This window comes from Ixodes scapularis, unplaced genomic scaffold (assembly GCF_016920785.2).
Source record: "Ixodes scapularis isolate PalLabHiFi unplaced genomic scaffold, ASM1692078v2 ptg001274l_1___fragment_1__unscaffolded, whole genome shotgun sequence".
NCBI lineage: Eukaryota > Metazoa > Arthropoda > Arachnida > Ixodida > Ixodidae > Ixodes > Ixodes scapularis.
This window is the reverse complement of record NW_024610129.1, coordinates 1430986-1449172: the sequence shown is the minus strand read 5'-3', so window position 1 is coordinate 1449172 and position 18187 is coordinate 1430986.

Sequence of the window (18187 nt, the reverse complement as noted above, 5' to 3'; positions counted from 1 at the left end):
TGGTGGAGATAAAAAGGAAACATATGGAAGTGATTGCGTTTCAGAAGTAAACTAACCTACTATATGCGCAGAGAGCGGACAAAATTGCACACCGTATTGTATTTCTTGGCGGACCAGCCAGCGTCATTACAAACCATTATGATTCCACCAAATCGCTTGTGCAGGCATTGTTATCGCTTGTTCTCGTGCTTTGATCGCTGCGAACGTGACGACAATATAATTTTTTTTGTTCATTTCGTTGAACATTCGAAGTGTGTTGTCATCAGATTGGTTCTTTTTTTTTTCTGTACTGAAATTGCGGCGTTCCACGCACAAGCCATCTTGCCTTATGTGAAAATTGAGCTGTAAAATGTGAAAAAAAAAACTAAATTAATTGTATTGTCGTAACTTCCGGAGTACTACGTGGCTCTGTGCTTTGGCCACTCCCCTTTCGAATTTTAATTAATGACAGAAACCAGGGAATCACCTCCCACGTGATAATATACGCAGACAACTGCTTTTCGTATTATGAAATTAATTCAGACACTAATGTATCAGCTGATAAACTTGATTTAGATAGAATCTGTATGTCGAATCTAAGTTGTAAATGACTTTAAGCTCACCAAAATGTTGTCATGTAAGGTTTACAAGGAAACATAAGACTTGCTGGTCAACATCCATCTCACACGGAGAAACTGTAAACGTTAAAAAGGAAGCGAAATACCTGGAAGTACTTTTTTTTGATGAATTGAGATTGGCTTTCACGTGCGAACTGCGTAATGCGAAGAGCTATTAGAACCATGAGTTTTCTACGGAGAAACTTTTCGCGCGCTTAGCAATCGCCAAAACAGACTGTTTTTTTTTTGCTTTTTTTCTTGTGCGAAACCCGTTCTCGAGTATGCTTCTCTTCTATGGAGTCATCCCAACAGCATTTCATTATTAAAACTAAAAAAATTCAAAACCGTGCCACTTGAGCTTTAACTTTTATAGTAGTGTATCCACAATAAAAAATTATACTCGATGGAAATCGCTTGCAGTTAGGCGTAAGTATTCGGGTCTAAAATCGTTTAATTTTTTTCCCGTGGTTTGTAAAAAAAAAACACTGATTTACTTCTTTAAGCCATTTTATGTATCGCATAGAGTCGATCATGACTTAAAAGTTCAGAAATACACATCGAAATCTGATTTGTTTCGCATTTTTTTGCCCACGAAGAATAAAATAATGGAATAGTCTGCCAAGCGAAATGTTACCTTGCAAAGTCCAGATTCATTTTTCTTGCAACTCCAGCGTCGTATCTTATAATCGTATTTAATTGAATATTGTATTTGTGTTATTTTCCTTGCGAACCGAAGTTGTTGTCTTTATGTGTGATTACATCCGTCTATGAGTTTGTACATATTATTTTTGTGTAACTTGCGTGTCTTGCTGATCCATGGTTATGGTTGTTAAAATTTTAGTGTTTTTTATGATGGTGACTCTTCGTATTGTAATACCCTCTGGAGCACTGTTTTGAATAATAAATAAATATTACTATTTATGTATCGCTCACGCTATATATGCCATGCAGTACACAATACAGGTAACACAGATGAGGTTGATTGCCCAGTAAGTTCGATAAACCGAAGACTAAATGATCGTGCAACTGGCAGCGTGTATACATAGAAAGAGCTGGAACACACACATTGAGTTTATGTTTTCAATGATTGGCTGGTCTGAGTTTCACAGAAGCCTCTTTTATGCCTTTAGCTTTCAAATTCGTGATAATTTAGTTGCTTTTGCATCTTTTTAGCATGCTTTCTTCTACTAAAAAATGCTCGATGGGCTGTTCGGAAAGGTTGAACAACCCTGTCCAATTACCATTTTTAATTTTGATTAAAATATTTTTCTGGTTCCATGCCCAAAAAATAAACTAATCCTTTTTTTTTATTGTCCTTGCGAAAAAAAATGTTGAAAGCGCCTTCTCAGTCACGTGCGCGTTTTCCGTATCGCGCGATGTTGGCAATTCGGGCGGCGTCCCCGAGAAACTGTTTTGGCTACAGGTCCAGAAATATTTACTGAATAATTAGGTATAGAAATGATTTAGAAAAAAGTATTTGTCACCGAGTGTTAAGGTCGTTATTTTGAGAAACAAAATCGCAAATGCAGCGTATTGCGCAATAACGCTCTGGATTAAACATTTTTTCTTCGTATCTATATAAGGCAGAGATCTTCACATTTTGCCACTGTGTCTCTCAGTATATAGTTCATCTTTGTAAAAAAATATTGTTGTCCTGGTTAACGGGATAATTTTACAAGAGTTCCTCTCACAAGCGCATTTAAATAAATACGCATTATTTTGAAAATAATTAGAGAAATGCCATCTTTAATATTCTTTAAACTCTACGCAATTTTACGTTTGTATTATGTACTAACAGAATATGCAAAAACATACTGCAATATTTGTGTGGCTGTGAAGTTATAAAGCGAGATATTATACAGCCAAATTGACGCTAAAGCGGCGGCCATAAATGGGGCGTGCACATACGCATTCTTCACAATTGCATTATTATTAAAAAGCGTACAAACGCTACGGGGCGGTCAAGAAAAGACAAACTGACCGAACATTCCTAATACATTTTTGTACAGGCGACACAAAGATGCCCATTGGCCGATCGAGAGACGCCACCCTGTAACATGCTTCGCGGTACCTTCTTCAACGGCCGACGTGTAGCGATTTTGTCTATGCGACGTCAAAGAAGCAACGGGATTGACTTTCTCAAGCAGATCAGCCTACAACCTTGGCGGTAGCATGGCATAGGGGTTAGGGCGCGGCACAACCTGAAACTGCGCCGGCTGTGAGCGCCAATAGATCCGCCGCCGTGAAAAGCCACACATTTCCATAGAAAAAAAGTAACTGCAAATTAAGAATAAAAGAATTGCAATTGACAGAGATTGTCTGTAACTTAATTTATATGATAACGACTTGGAGAATCGTGAAATCCAATTTGGGTATGCTCATGTAACCTACGTCAGTAATGGTGCAGCAAGCCACTTTAAGTGCAAATTCCAACTACACGAGCTGCAGAGCAACAGCTACACGTCAACAAAGTGGATTGTTTCCGAAACTGGACATGGCAAGTGTGCCTGCGATCAAGTCGGGGGTCGTGTCAAGAACCAGGCAACGTTGTACAACCTCCGACGGCCACCACGTCGGTGATCAAGTCGGCGTCAGAGATGTTGCCCCACTGAACACTAAACTGCCGAACGTGAAACTAATCCTCCTCCCGAAAACTGACGTCAATGCGTTCAGAGAAATGGAAGCAAAGGAATGGGACTCTGTTTCTGTTGTACGTGGAATTCAGTCCTGTCACTTGTGGCAGTGTACGCGGTCTGACACTTCGCAACCACAGCTATTTTACCAAGAACAGTAAACGCAGGAAATTTATATCTTTGAAAGTAAAGTCTTCTATAGCTGCGAAAAGTAGATCGAGGTCGCGAGCTTGCGGTGCTACTGAGAAGAAACGAACAGTGATCGCTTCAGGCAATACGGGCAAACAATGTTCATCCTCGAAGTGCCAGGAGAGCGCCGTGATCGACTCAGGTCACCGTCCGGCACAAAGAATGCACGCGATAAGCGCCGAATGTGCCCACAGGATCCTCATTCATTAAACTTGTTTCAATATTACCACTTTAAACATGTGTTCTTTTTTATGACTATTCAAACCTGGTCGCCAGCAGGCCAGCCTCCCTGCGAAGGGTAGGCTCCGAAATTCACTGATACGAGAAATCTGTATTTAAATTGCTGGCTTGTGCTTCAAACTCACCAGTAATATTTTGTACGTGTTCTTCTTTTTCACGAACTCCTGTCACTGTGCTTTCTCTTCACAGACTTCCTACAACGCTACCTGTGACATTCCACTATCCTGTGGGCGCAGCTACGCCGGGCACACAGGCTGCTGCGCAATCGACCTTGCAAGAGAACACGCAGCACCTATAAAACAGACGCCGTCTCGGCATTCTGAAGTGCATTCGATCGATGACCTTGCACCTTTTTGTTGTGAAACACAACCATCTTTGGACGGCACATCGGAAAAACAACTGTGGAAATTCGCGAAGCGATTGTCGTCAAAACAAGGGGTGTCGATAAGTGTGTCAGTGAGCCGTCTGTTGCCCTGTTAGATGACGAAATGCTATTTATAGGGATATAGAGAGATTGGGGTGGCTGGAAGTGACGCGGTTTTATTAAAGTATCTAAGTCAGTGTGCTTTATAATAAACATTCAGTTGAGATTACGCTCTGCTGCCGTTGCCTTCTTCACTGTGTCCCTGTCCTTTGGCGCTTGTATCCAGTCATGAATCCACCAGCCCAAGTGAACATTTTGTTGGTCCAATAACGCTACCTAGCTTTCCACTTCTTTCTACTTTTTCGTTTTGTTTTTTAGGCGTAACCTGCTATTGTTCCGCCCTCGCCACGCCAACTTTCGGTTTCGGCATAAGAAGCCTTATTTTCGCATGTTCGCTTTTACCTTACGCTGGACCACAATCGAGGCTACGGGCCAAACAGTTCTATCAAATTCCCTGTAAGTGTCACGTGACCGTTGAGAGGGGCGCAGCGACGCGTTGTTACTTGATACGCTGAATGAGTTGAGATAGCTCGTGCCGTCCGCTACAGACCATCGGAGTTGGAAACGAAATATAGTTTAGCCTAAATAAATAAATCAAATATTTTTAGGGGTAGACTAGCCACGTTAAAGTACTACTCTAAAAAAGTAGGGCAGTGCAGCGCAATTTAACAAAGCACACCACCCTAAGAATTGAATGCGCCGCCAATTTATTTTTCATAGGCAATACCAGCCACATAACTAATGACAAAGAGCTCATAGTTTTTTTTTTGTATAATGCTCTATGAAGTCTCAGACATAATGCGACCAATTATGGCCAAATTTGGACGTGCTGCTCGAGTAGCTCTAGTCGTTAGAAAGGAACCAACCAATGGCAATTGATGCAACATACGTCTGACTAAATACTTTTTTTATCGTTTACTAATTTAAAACAATATAATGCAATATGTTACTGCAAGTTTGAATTACCCATTTTCCAGAGTTCATCGAGGGAAGTTTGTAGAAAATAAAGGAAGATTAGTTATTTTTTATTGGCGCACAAAAATTGGACACTTTCGACTGTTTCGATCTTCAGAAACTTTACGAGCGCAATGCAATAAAACAGAAAAGTTTAGCATTACCATCTTCGTTACAAAGTAACAAAGCATGGAATAATCTGTACAAAAACTTTCAGCTTAAGAGCTTAATTTTATGATGTGCAAACAATTGCCGAAAAATTACTAAATATAAAAGTGTTGCCAAGAGGCCAAGTTTGTCATTTTATTTTACTTGTGATCTAAACGTACATAAAATAAATTTAATTTATTCGTGTATTCCCGTTTTTGTGCTTTAAGTTTTAACATATTTACGATGTAGAAAGTTTTATTTTGTATTCCTGCTGTCTTTAGTATTGCGTCTAGCCGCAATTGGAAAAGTCGTTGTTCCACCTCACGTCAGGCGCAATTTTCTTTAGAAGAGCAAGATTTTTTTTTTTTTTGTAAACGTAAGGTATGTGGACATTTTAGGGGGTACCTCAAATAACATTTATGTTTCAAACAGAAAAGAGGCATGACATCCCTATGACCGTCACAGCTGGGTTTGTTAACACACCCAGCTGTGACGCACAGTGGAAACGCACTCTTTTCAAAAACATCACGTGATGTTTTTCCACTTTCTCTAGAATCTGACCTCGACTTCAGGGCTATTTTCAACACACGCACAGAAACACGGAAATAATACATATATGGGGACATGTTGGCTTGAAGGCCGAAGAAGTAGAAAACAGGGATGTAGAGTGACGGTGGAAAACCAAACAGGAGGATTTATTCGACGCTTGGAACTTAGGCAGGTATTCGTATATATATATATATATATATATATATATATATGTGCGTGCCTACGAGGACTGGATTAACCCCAAGAGTAGTGCCTGTGCGAAAGAGACGCTGCTGTCCCTCTGGGACTTTGCGCGCGCGACGGGCATTGACCGAAGGATATAACCTTAATTTTCGTTTTCTTTAATCCCCCCCTGTAAACCGTCCCGTCCAGGCCGTCGCGCCATCCTTATCTTAATAAAGTGTAACAACAACAACAATATATATATATATATCTATATATATATATATATATATATATATATATATATATATATATATATGTATATGTATATATATGTATATACGAATACCTGCCCAATATATAATGCGATAATAGACAGATAATCTAACGAAAGCACTTATTAGGCAATATTATCCGCCATGCGTCATCACGAGTGGTATAGAAAAGTCTAGCACACTAGACCATGCGACAGTCATCAGCAGAAAAGCGTTCAAAACTCTGGGAATAATCAATATAATTTTGTGCTAACCTACTCAAGTAACCTTCAGAAATATCAAAAACATCCTACGCGAAATTTGTTGATATTTACTCACAAAACCGGCGCCTTCAATCTGCATTTCCGCAAGCCCCACGCGTTGTCTACCGTCCAGGAAAAAGCCTTAAAGACATTAAAATACAATCCAAATGCAACACAAGAAGTTCCTCGGATCTCGGCCATGCCTTGGGCCGCGGTGCCAAGTGTGCAGCCACATGACAGAATCCGTGGAGGCAAAAAGTACAAATTTGGACTTTCTCATAAGAATGAACGGAAATTATAACCAACACAGCTAATGTTGCCTGTCGGTTGCTCTGCCGGGTATGCAACATGCAGTATATTGGACAGATAGATCTACCCTCCCGTCCAAGATTTAACTATCAGAAGTCACACCTTAACAAAATCCCCAAGCGCCCGTTCTCGAAACATATATGTCTCGAAAAAAATCACATAAACAAACCATTTGCCACCATACTTCAATCTGCATTCAGTCTACATATCGTACCTAAATAAAAAGTTTAACACGCATCAAGCGGGAATTAGAAATAGCGCCGGTCTGCTTAGTTCCTTGGATCTTGAACAGTCGTCGGAACACCCGCATTGACGAATAAACGAGCAGGGAGAGTCCACTGCTTAGAGATCTCACCGCACTGGACATGATTACGACCTCAAGGAGTGTCTTCGTTCTCGGGTGCGAGATGGGGAGGAGGTGTAGGAACAAACGGTCCCACTACTAATGGTCCCACTACTAATGGTCCCACTACTAATGGTCCCGGAACTAATGGTCCCGGAACAAATGGTCCCGGAACAGATAGTCCCAGACTAATGGTTCCAAGTCCAAAGTAGGAAAAATTGTCCCGTAAGAAGATTGTTTTGGAACTAAGATATACCATGCAATCTACTTCATCTGTTTTGGAATTACTAACTTACTGGGGGAATGAAGGATTTCGTCTATATTTTGAGGCCGGTTACTTGGAAGAAAGTGGTCGGGTATTAAACTTAATGTTATTCAAAATAGTCACAATATTTTCGAAATGAATACTGTCCAACAGTTATCTCCTAACTGTTAGTTTAGTTACCTTATACGATAGTATAAGAGTAATGACGGGTCCATATCACATGAGAGAACGACATTTTAGCACACAGCGAACTTTGAGCCAATAGACGTTTTAGTGACTAACATAGGCGCGTGTTAATCCCCCCCCCCCCCCCTCGCGCTGCGATTACGCCGCTTCGCCGGCGACAGTCTGCGGCGGCTCATTACAAAAATGTGACTCCACTTCGCCCACCAATAGACGCCGCTTTGCGGCGGCCGACTATTCGCTAAAGTGTCATTCGTTGAGATGTGGGCGTTCGCTAAAACGTCAGTCGATCGATTGACCTCCCGCCTAGTCTTACTGTTGAAGCCATTTAAGGGATACTGAACCAAAATTTGGATTTCGCCAAGTAAGGCTGCAGAAGTGTTGAACCGGACGCTATGAACTCCAAAACATCACTCGTACACCGATATCTCAAACGGATGGCTGTACTTTTGGAAAAGAAGGGCGCGATCAAGCGAGTTCTTTGACGTAACCGTCCTCCGGGAGAATTTGAGAATGAGGAGAAGCGGCCTCGCTTCTCTCCTCCTCGCTTCGGTTCACCAGCTTGACGGGACGTAGCGAGGAGGAGAGCGAATGGGAATCGTGACGTGCCTTGTCTCGTCGGCCTCGTCGGCCGGGTTCAATCACGCACTTCTTTCCCGAAAAATACGGCGATCCGTTAGATATATCGCCGTATGAGAGGTACTTTTTGGTTTTGCAGCTTCCCGCCTATTCGCCCGGCCTTGTTTAGCGTGCTCGAAATTTCGGTTCAGTATCCCTTTAAAGGGCAACTCCGGTCCATACATTCTATTTTGAGATTATGACTGTTTTTAGTGCAGTCAGCGTCCCTGAATTGCAAGGTGTAATTTTTTTCTCCTTATTGTGCGTGGTTTTAAAAATATCGACGCCTCAACGTTTTGTTTGGGGCGCGGCCAACAAAACCGAAACTAGCCGCTCGAGGCCCCGGCAACACTGGAAATCAGCCGCTAAGTGAACGTGAGGTCAGGATTGATCACGTTCAACGAGTACGCAGTCCGAGCGGCACCTACCTCTGTTGCGCTAGCCGTCTAAAGATAGGAGATTAACTGATTTTGTTTTAATTCTGTATACGTGGTAGTTATCCAGCATATACAGCAAGAGTTAGTGCGTATACCCAAACGCTAGCGATTGGAAAACCCGTGAACTCGTACAGTGCCGTACTCGGCGGCCGCCGCCGTGCGTGCCTATGCCGTACTCGTCGCTTCTATATACCCGAAAACTAGCGACTGGAAAACGAGTGAACTCGTTCGGTGCCGTACTCAGCGTCTGTCACCGTGTGTGCGGTCTTCCGTACTCGTCACTAGGCCTAAATTGTCATCGGGGCTCCGTGGATGGAGCGGGGTTGCTCTACGCCGCGCTGCCAGTGACGTACAGTACTGGAGGCCCTCTCGCTTTTGCGCTGCGGGTCAGTCCCAGACACGAAGCTTTGAGGCTCTCCGGTGCGGGCCGCGGTGCCCGAACACACGTGTGCTGGGCTGTACACGTCTGTTTTTTTCGTTCTTTTTTCTTCGGGCGCGTAAGAGCCGAAGTCCACAGTCCACTCGTCGAACAGCGTTCACCCATACCTTCTCCAATTTCCGGTCCGTTGGAAACTTGTGAAAAAGCACCTCCGGGTTGCGCAGCGGGTTGTTTGAGCAGCCCACAGCGCTACAAGTTGTACTCGGCATCTTTCGAGGAACAGCTGAGCAGTCTTGGGCGCACCGAGTTGCTCGCTAAAACGAGTCTTGGAGTCCTCATAAGCAAATAAACAAAAGGCTATACTGAAGCTACACATGCTACAGATGAAAGCAACGGCTAAACACGCCAATCACAAGCCGAAGTAGTGGTGGTAGCGGCTCAAAGAGACGCACTCCGCGCAACGCCCGGACCGGAGGAAAAAAAGAGAACGATGCTGCCGTCACGGCCAAATGTTGCTTTAGCGATCGGCAACCCGCTGGCCGCCCGCTAAGGAGCAGCAGCTCGCGGTGGGTCGCATTTTAGAGCGCAGCTCTTAGGGGCCCGTTTCCGGCTTGAGCGGCGTCGCCGTCGGCGTCGGCGTCGCCGTCGCCGTCGGCGTCGGCGTAACCGCGCGGTGCATCATGGGAAATGTCCCATAATGCACCGCGCGAGCCCCCCACCAAGGTCACGTGACCTCGTGGGGGGTCACGTGACCCCCCGAAGTCACGTGGCCCCCTCCTCGAGGTCACGTGACCCCCGCCGATGTCGCGTGACCCCCCGATGACGTCATCGTCACTGATGACGTCACCGGCATCCACATCGTCATCATCACTGATGACGTCACCGGCATCCACATCGTCATCGTCATCATCACTGATGACGTCACCGGCATCCACATCGTCATCGTCATAACTGATGACGTCACCGGCATCCGCATCGTCATCGTCATCATCACTGATGACGTCACCGGCATCCACATCGTCATCGTCATCATCACTGATGACGTCACCGGCATCCACATCGTCATCGTCATCATCACTGATGACGTCACCGGCATCCACATCGTCATCGTCATCATCACTGATGACGTCACCGGAATCCGCATTGTCATCGTCATCATCACTGATGACGTCATCAGTGACGTCAATGATGTCGTCATCGGCATCCGCATAGTCATCGTCATCATCACTGGCGAAGTCATCAGTGACGTCACTAATGACGTCATCGGTACCCGCATCGTCATCGTCACTGATGACGTCATCAGTGACGTCAGTGGTGACATCATCGGCATTGGGGGTCACGTGACCCCCAAGGTAACGTGACCCCCCCTGGTTAGTTTAACCCCCCCCCAGTGCCCTTCCCTCCTCCTCCTCAAGAGCTGCGCTCTAATTCGGCGTTACAGGGAGTTGTAAGCGGCTTTCATTTTTTTTTTATTATCGGCATTAGTTGAGAATGCGGCGTCCCACTGACGTAATATTTTGGCTGGTGTCGTATTTTGTGGCACTACAGCGATACCAGTAATTTATTTCATTTTGAGTTTTGGCCGGAGTTGCTCTCTAAACTCGAATTACTTCACTCTCAAGAAAAAAGGGTGTAAAAGTGTGTATCGTTACACCCTTTGTCCCATATAATACACCTCAAAACTTCATCGCGACGTACAGCGCACTATAGTCGAACAGACGGCCCCAAGTTTTACGAGGGGCTTGATAACGGTGTGAAATAACCTATTCGATAGCTAAAGTACGTACAAAAGACCTCAAAAAGAGAACGCCGAATTTTTACAGTAGGGCCAAGAAAACGCCGATTTTTTTTTTTTTTTTTGTAGTCAGTAAAACGTACATTAGCTATTTTAATAAGTTGTACCACACGGCTATCAAGCCCCTCGTAAAATGTCGGGAATGTCGGGCCGTCCGTTTGACTGTAGGGCGCTGTACGTCGAATTGAAGTTTTGGGGTGTATTATATGGGACGAAGGGTGTAACGATACACCCTTTTACACCCTTTTTTCTTGAGAGTGTTCCATCCCCTGATGTCGCGTAGTGGTAGCACACATATCGAGCTGAGGTCGATGCCTTTATAGGTGCATTAGGTTTCCAAAGTGCGAAACATTTCTGAGCTTCCCAGAAAAATATAAAAACCGGTCGACTTCGCTAAACTGGCAGCCTCGAAATTCGGCGAGTGCTATTGGATTTTATCGGATTTATCCGAAAACGCAGAAGCCACATCGGCGATAATTATTTTGGACCATTTTTCCTAGTTTGTGCTTGGGACCATTAGTTCCTAGACCATTTGTTCCGTTACCATTTATTCAGGGACCATTTATTCCAGACCATTTGTTCCGTTTCCCATGCGGAGGTGGGCGGTTAGGAAAATAAAGGGGGGGGGGGGGGGGCACGCTTGCATGTAGGTATGTGGGTGTGCGAGGTGGTGGGGGTGGGGTGGGGTGTGTCTCGGTTCGCGTCGGCGCTGCTTCTCGGTTTTTGCTTAGGTCTGGAACCAATAGGTTTTTCTTCGGGAACTACCCGAACACGAAGCCTATCTGATCTCCACTATCAGGGGCTGTATGGTGCTTAGCTGCTCTCCCGACCTGGCGTAAGTAAAGCTCGGTGCTTGTTGCGGAAGTCAAGCGTCTGCTGGGCTTCCTAGTCCACTGAGTCGATATTTTTTTATGCTTTTAGAGCGCAGCTCTTAGGGGCCCGTTCCCGGCTTGAGCGGCGTCGGCGTCGGCGTTGCCGTTGGCGTCGGCGTAACCAAGGTCACCCCAAGGTCACGCGACCCCCAAGGTCATCCCAAGGTCACGTGACCCCCGAGGTCACGTGACCCCCCGAAGTCACGTGACCCCCCCCCCCCCGAGGTCACGTGACCACCCCCCAGGGTCACGTGACCCCCCGCCGAGGTCACGTGACCTCCCCGATGACGTCACCGGCATCCGCATCGTCATCGTCATCATCACATGTGACGTCATCAGTGACGTCACTGATGACCTCACCGGCATCCGCATCGTCATCGTCATCATCACATATGACGTCATCAGTGACGTCACTGATGACCTCACCGGCATCCGCATCGTCATCGTCATCATCACTGATGACGTCATCAGTGACGTCACTGATGACGTCACCGGCATCCATATCGTCATCGTCATAATCACGGATGACGCCATCAGTGACGTCACTGATGACGTCACTGACATCCGCATCGTCATCGTCATCATCGCTGATGACACCATCGGAGTCCGCATCGTCATCGTCACTGATGAAGTCATCAGTGACGTCACTGATGACATCATCGGCATCGTCACGTGACCCCCCCAGGTCACTTCACCCCCCCCCCCCAGTACCGTTCCCTCCTCCTCCTCAAGAGCTGCGCTCTAATTCGGTGTTACAGGGAGTTGTAAACGGCTTTCACTCTTTTTGTGTCTTTAATTGGGTTTCAATGCTCCCGTTCTGGATTAAAACCCTAGAATAAGGCATTTAAACGTGGGACATACGCACACTTGCTAAACTAGAATCTCGAAATTTTCACATCGAATGGCTTCCCAGAAGATTTCTCGGGTACGCATACACTTACTTCGCAACAAGCAGGCACTCTTTGGACAGCAGGAGAAAAACCTAGCGCTCTGAACGCTGTTTGAAGTAGCAGTCGAGAGAGTTGAAAAGTCTGTGAAGCGCTCACTTCCGGGACAAGCCGCCTACTTCCTGTGACTCTACTATAAGGGACTAAATCTAGCCCCCTAGTGGAGATCAGTGACGAAGCCTTGTCTCGGACAGAGCGCCAATGATAAGATGGTCTTCGTTCCTTCAGAGAGCTCCTAGACAGGGGAGATATGAGCGGTAAAAACGGGCGGCGAACGGCAGTATGAGAGCTACCGGTGCTGGTGTCTGTGAGTCACTTCGGCGCGGCGCCGCGGCGCCGCGTCGCCCGTACCTGCCCAGGCAGCACCGAGTTCTGGGCCAAAACTTGGCTTGCGTCTGGCAGTTTAGGGCATTAAAAAGCCCGAAGAAGCCAAAGTAGTGCCAAACCTGACCTCCCTTGGCAACAGTCTGGGTATCTTGGCCCTAATTCGCCAAACAAGTGCCAAACTTAGGCTTCGCTGCCGGGTAGTTCGGTTATTATCTGGCATCTTCGGGCCTAAATCGCCTAACAAATGCCAGATTTAGGCTTACTGCCCGTTAGTTCGGCAGATCTTTGGCACTTTTGGGCCAAAATCGCCAAACTAATGCCAAAGTTAGGCTATCACCTAGCACATTCCGGCCAACATCGCCACAGATGTGCCAGAGTTAGGCTTACTACCTTGTAGTTCGGCAGAGCTTTGGCATTTTTGGGCCAAAATCGCCAAACTAATGCCAAAGTTAGGCTTCACTTTTTGACAGTTCGGCTGTCACCAGGCACATTCGGGCCAAAATCGCCACAGATGTGCCAGAGTTAGGCTTACTACCTTGTAGTTCGGCAGAGCTTTGGCATTTTCGGGCCAAAATCGCCAAACTAATGCCAAAGTTAGGCTTCACGTTTTGACAGTTCGGCTGTCACCTAGCACATTCGGGCCAAAATCGCCACAAATGTGCCAGAGTTAGGCTTACTACCTCGTAGTTCGGTTGAGATCTGGCATCCTTGGGCCCAAGTCGCCAAGCGAGTGCCCAAGTTAGGCTTCGCTTCCCGATAGTTTGGCTGTGATCTGGCAGCGACGGGCCAAAGTTGCCAAACAAGTGCCAGAACTAGGCTTACTGCCTTGGAGTTTGGCTGATGAGGTATTTGATGTACGCGGGTGGTCTTCATCGTAATTAAATAGAAATCAAGTTTTATTCGGCTGGCAACTTTATCTTATTTTGGTTGTCTCTTGATTTCTGCAGTCCAAAGGTTGGCTGAATGTTTTGACGCGGCTGGAGCAGGCTTTGCAAACGCAAATTGTGCCAGATGTTTTACTCGCGCGTAGATACACAAGCCAATATCGGGACGCGCCGTGAGACTGGTTCGACATTATGGCGCGTTCACACCGGCGACGCGATCTAGTCGCGCCATAACTTTCATCGCAAAAGCGACCATCGCGGGCAAAAAGTGACGGGTTTTGAGCAGTCGCTTGCGGTGCACTCTAGTCGCGGAGAGGCCGAGCCAACCAACGGCGTTCGGAGCGAGAGTTTTTGAGACGCGACTCGCCAACGAAGGCATTGGACTCGCTCATCGCGCACGCCAAATTGACCAACTAATTACTTTTTTTTTCTTTTTTTTTTGCGATGCGATTTAGTTGGATCGCGCGACTGCTATCCCCGGTGTGAATCCGCCTTTACAGAAAGTGCTGCCGTTGAGCTAACACTGCGCAAGACGGATGTGCGCACGTCTCAACAAGATATATCACTATTAAGGGGTGTCCAAACAGGACACTACAAAACGCACGACTCCTACAAATCGTGAAAATTGAAGCGGACGCGCCCGCTTCAAGCCCGCTTCAATTTTCACGATTTGTCGGAGTCGTGTCCTGTTTGGACACCCCTTTAGGCGGCGCATTGCAAAAGCGAGCGTGGCTCTGTGCGTGTCTTGCATCGTGATTGAGCACTGTCAAATCCTAGCGATAACAAAGTGCGGAAACGACCGTGGCTCTATGGCGCGGTTCCCGCATCACACTTGGGGGATGAAAATGAAATCCCGGAAATTGTACTATTTTAGCGTGTTGATACTTTTTAAACATTAAAAAGTGGAGACACAAAAGGGACGATAAAGACAGGACAATCTTTGAACTTTAATGGCCGCTGTACAAACGGGACGTTCTGCAGAGAAGAACCTTCTCTCCTGAAGCCGGGGGACGGGGAGGAAAAGGTCAAGCGTTGGATGAAAAGAGGTTTAGAGAATGGGATTAGCCTCGGGGCGAGCCATCCTCTCGAGAGGGAGTGGGGACGGAACAAAGCTGCCGTGGGATTCCGGCTAAAAGGTGGAGGAAAGTTAAGCTTGTCAAACGGCGACCTCGGATCCGAGGACGGGCACGCCAGAGAATTTGAAAATAGCTGCTTGATTAGCCGGACGACCCAGTGCGGTCTACTGGTTCAAGAAGGTGACTCGGAAGAAGAAAACTCGTTTTGGTCGAAAACTCTAAAAGCATTCTGGACGTGAACTCTTGCCACAAATAAAAATAACACATGCATGAAAAACTGCGAAGGCACCTAAGCTTTCGCCTATGATGTGGGAATGCATGAGCATTACAGGCAGAGTTATGTTGGCGCAACTTGCAATAAAGAAAGAAGAAAAAAGTTATGTTGGCGCAACGGATAGCGCGCTAGTTTCACGATCAAGAGGGCCTAGCTTCGAAACCGGGCAGGGGATGGTTTTTTTTCTCGTTATTTTTTTTTTTTCGTTTTTTTTTTGTTTGGTCACGTGACAAGAAAATTCACATGAACAGAATTTTTTTTGGCTAAGTCACCAGAGATTTTTTTTCTAATTTCTCCTTTTCTTCAGTCTTTCTTTCTTTCTTTTTTTCCTTTTTTTCGGTTTACGCTTCCTATCGCAAAACTCTTTGCACCTATTTCGCGTTACATTGGCGTTAGCCAAATCGTTTTATTTATGGCAGGGAATTCTGCCGTACGTATCTTACGTTACTATTACCAACCCTGGATTTCGTCCGGCAACCAGTTTGGGAATGACGACGCCAAATTTGTGTTATAATTTCTTTGAGGTCTAAGGCCTCGTTATCCGTCGGTCTCTAAGATTGGCTCTTCAAGTATCTTTTGGGAAAGAGTTGACGACAGGCATTTTTAAGGAGCACGTGTGTCGACCAGAGTGAACATTGCTGAAGCGCCTCTAGTGTGATTTTGGTCGTAAATAACTGGAGGCCCCGGGCAAACCAACCCAATGGAGAAAAGTATCTACCTTTCTGGTTTCATAGAGAGCTATGAAAGTCAGAAGGGACGAATTCCTGCCGAGTCAAACTACAGGCTTGCAAACGCAATCGTGTTGATAATAGCGCAAAGGAGTTTGTATGACTCTCTCTGGCGGTGCGCAGAGGGTAAAGGCACGGAGGTAATATATGCTTTTGCCCATTCACCTCGCGAACGGTTGGGCATTGGCGGCAGAGATCCATTTCGCTTGGTTTTATTACCGGGATTATATCTTGATTTCTTTGTTCCTAGTTTCACAGACAGAACGAAATCGCTTTTCTCGTGTGGCGTCACGGTGGGGAGACAGAAATCAGTGTACCGAAATTCGACGCTTGTGCTCGTTCTATAGCGCTTCTAAAAACCGCGCGATCACGGCTGTGTATCGTCAACATTGCATAAACTGTCGTTACTTGTACTCGTATTGCATCGTGAGGGAACGACTATGACTGGGTAAACAGAAATAGGGAGAATGGGTGCGTGTGATTTGTTGAAGTTCGAATCAACAAATCGAGCTTCAACGAATGCGATAGTATTGCATTCACTCAACCACCTATATGAGTTTTCAGATCCTTCCAAGTATGCGATTCGTGTTCTGCCAGTGGTACCTTAGTTAGATTAAAAAGCAAAAGCCACGTTAAAAAAAAAAAAAAAAAAAAAAATTACGGTGACTCGAGTTGCTCCCGCGCCGAATCATGTTTAACGTAAGCGTAATTTTGGGTTCGATGCACGGCGAGGGGTCTTCAATTATAAAAAAATATTTTGATTACGATTATTTGCGGCGCTAAAAATTTGAAAGCCAAGCAGTGAAGACGATGGTGTTCTTATACACGAACTCAACTCTCCTACGTCACGCCGCGGTGGTGGCGCGCCGGACGCACTTCCGGTCGGGGCTGGTGGGCAGAAGTCGCCGCGCCAGACATGCATTCCTGTGTTTCTTTGGAAGAAACGAGACAAAAAACCTGCCTTCTCGTCAAAATGCTGCGACGGGGGTTGTACCAAGAGAGTCTGGAAAGGTTTGAAGATCAGTTTTCATGTGTTTTTGCCCCCGCCGTTCGTCCGAGAACGCGGATAGTAGCCGTGAAAAGGGCAAACCAGACGCTGTCGAACTACGATTGCGTGCGCGGGCAACACTTTGTGGTCGCCAGATGTATTTGCTTTGTTCCAACATAAACGAGAGAAAACCGCCAAGTTGTCCGAAGCATCCACGGGTTCAGTGCTTCTTCAAATTCACACGGCCGCCTGATCGTTCGAACTTTTGTCTGCTCTTTCGAACGTCTGCTTTTTTTCGTCTGCTCGATCAAACAAAAGCGGCCCATAGACCAAATTTTGACCCGGTGATTGCAATAAGAAGCAATTGCAGGCTTCAATAGACTTAAGTAGGCTCGGTGTAAACAGCAGATACAAGATGTTGATCATTGGTACCGGTGGCCATCACCGACTTGTTACGCTTGGTCTGTTCCCACTTCCGATTTTCAGTATAGACGTCGATCATCGCCGCAACCTTCTACACTTTTGCAAGACGAGCGACGTCACTACCGAAAATAGCTGGAAGAATCTCATCATGGTTTTGGCGTCCATTCTGCGGAGTTGATGCGAATGAATCGTCGCACGTCAAATTCTTTACGGAAAGTTTAGCCGCGTACGAGCCTTGATAATTTCGCTTAGGCGATTAAAGTGGTAAGACATTGCGACGAGGGCGTAGAATCGACAATTCCAGCTCGAAAAAGAGTATGCAGACTCACACAGACGCCGACAACGTGACATTCGAGTGGTTTGTTGACGCGGGACGCGGTGCTTCTTACCCGTACCCCATTACGCATCCGTTCGAACTGTCGTCTGCTCTTTCAAACTTGGCTGCTTTTTGTCGTCAGCTCGTTCAAACGACAGCGGCCCGTAAACCAAACGTTGATCCGGTAATTGCGATAAGAACTAAGTGCAGGCCTCAAAACACTTTTGAAGGTTGGTTGGGGTAAGTAGGCTGAGTGTAAACAGATACAAGATGTTTATCGTTATTGTTACCGGTGGCCATCACCGACTTGTAATGCCCGATTCTACTTGCGGTTTTCTGTATTGACGTCCACCGTCTCAGCTACGGCCCACGCTTTTGCAGTCCGAGCAACGTCGCGTCTGAAAACAGCGAGCAGAATCTCATTGTGGGAGTCAGGCTTTAGCGCCCATTCTTCGGCGTCCACGTGAAATAATCGTCGCACGTCACATTATTCACGCAAAGTTTGGCCTCGTTAGTTTTGCTGAAGCCGCTCGAGTAGTCAGACATTGTTAGTAGGACGTAGCATCAACAATTCCAACGCGAAAAAGAGCACGGGGACTTCCACCGACG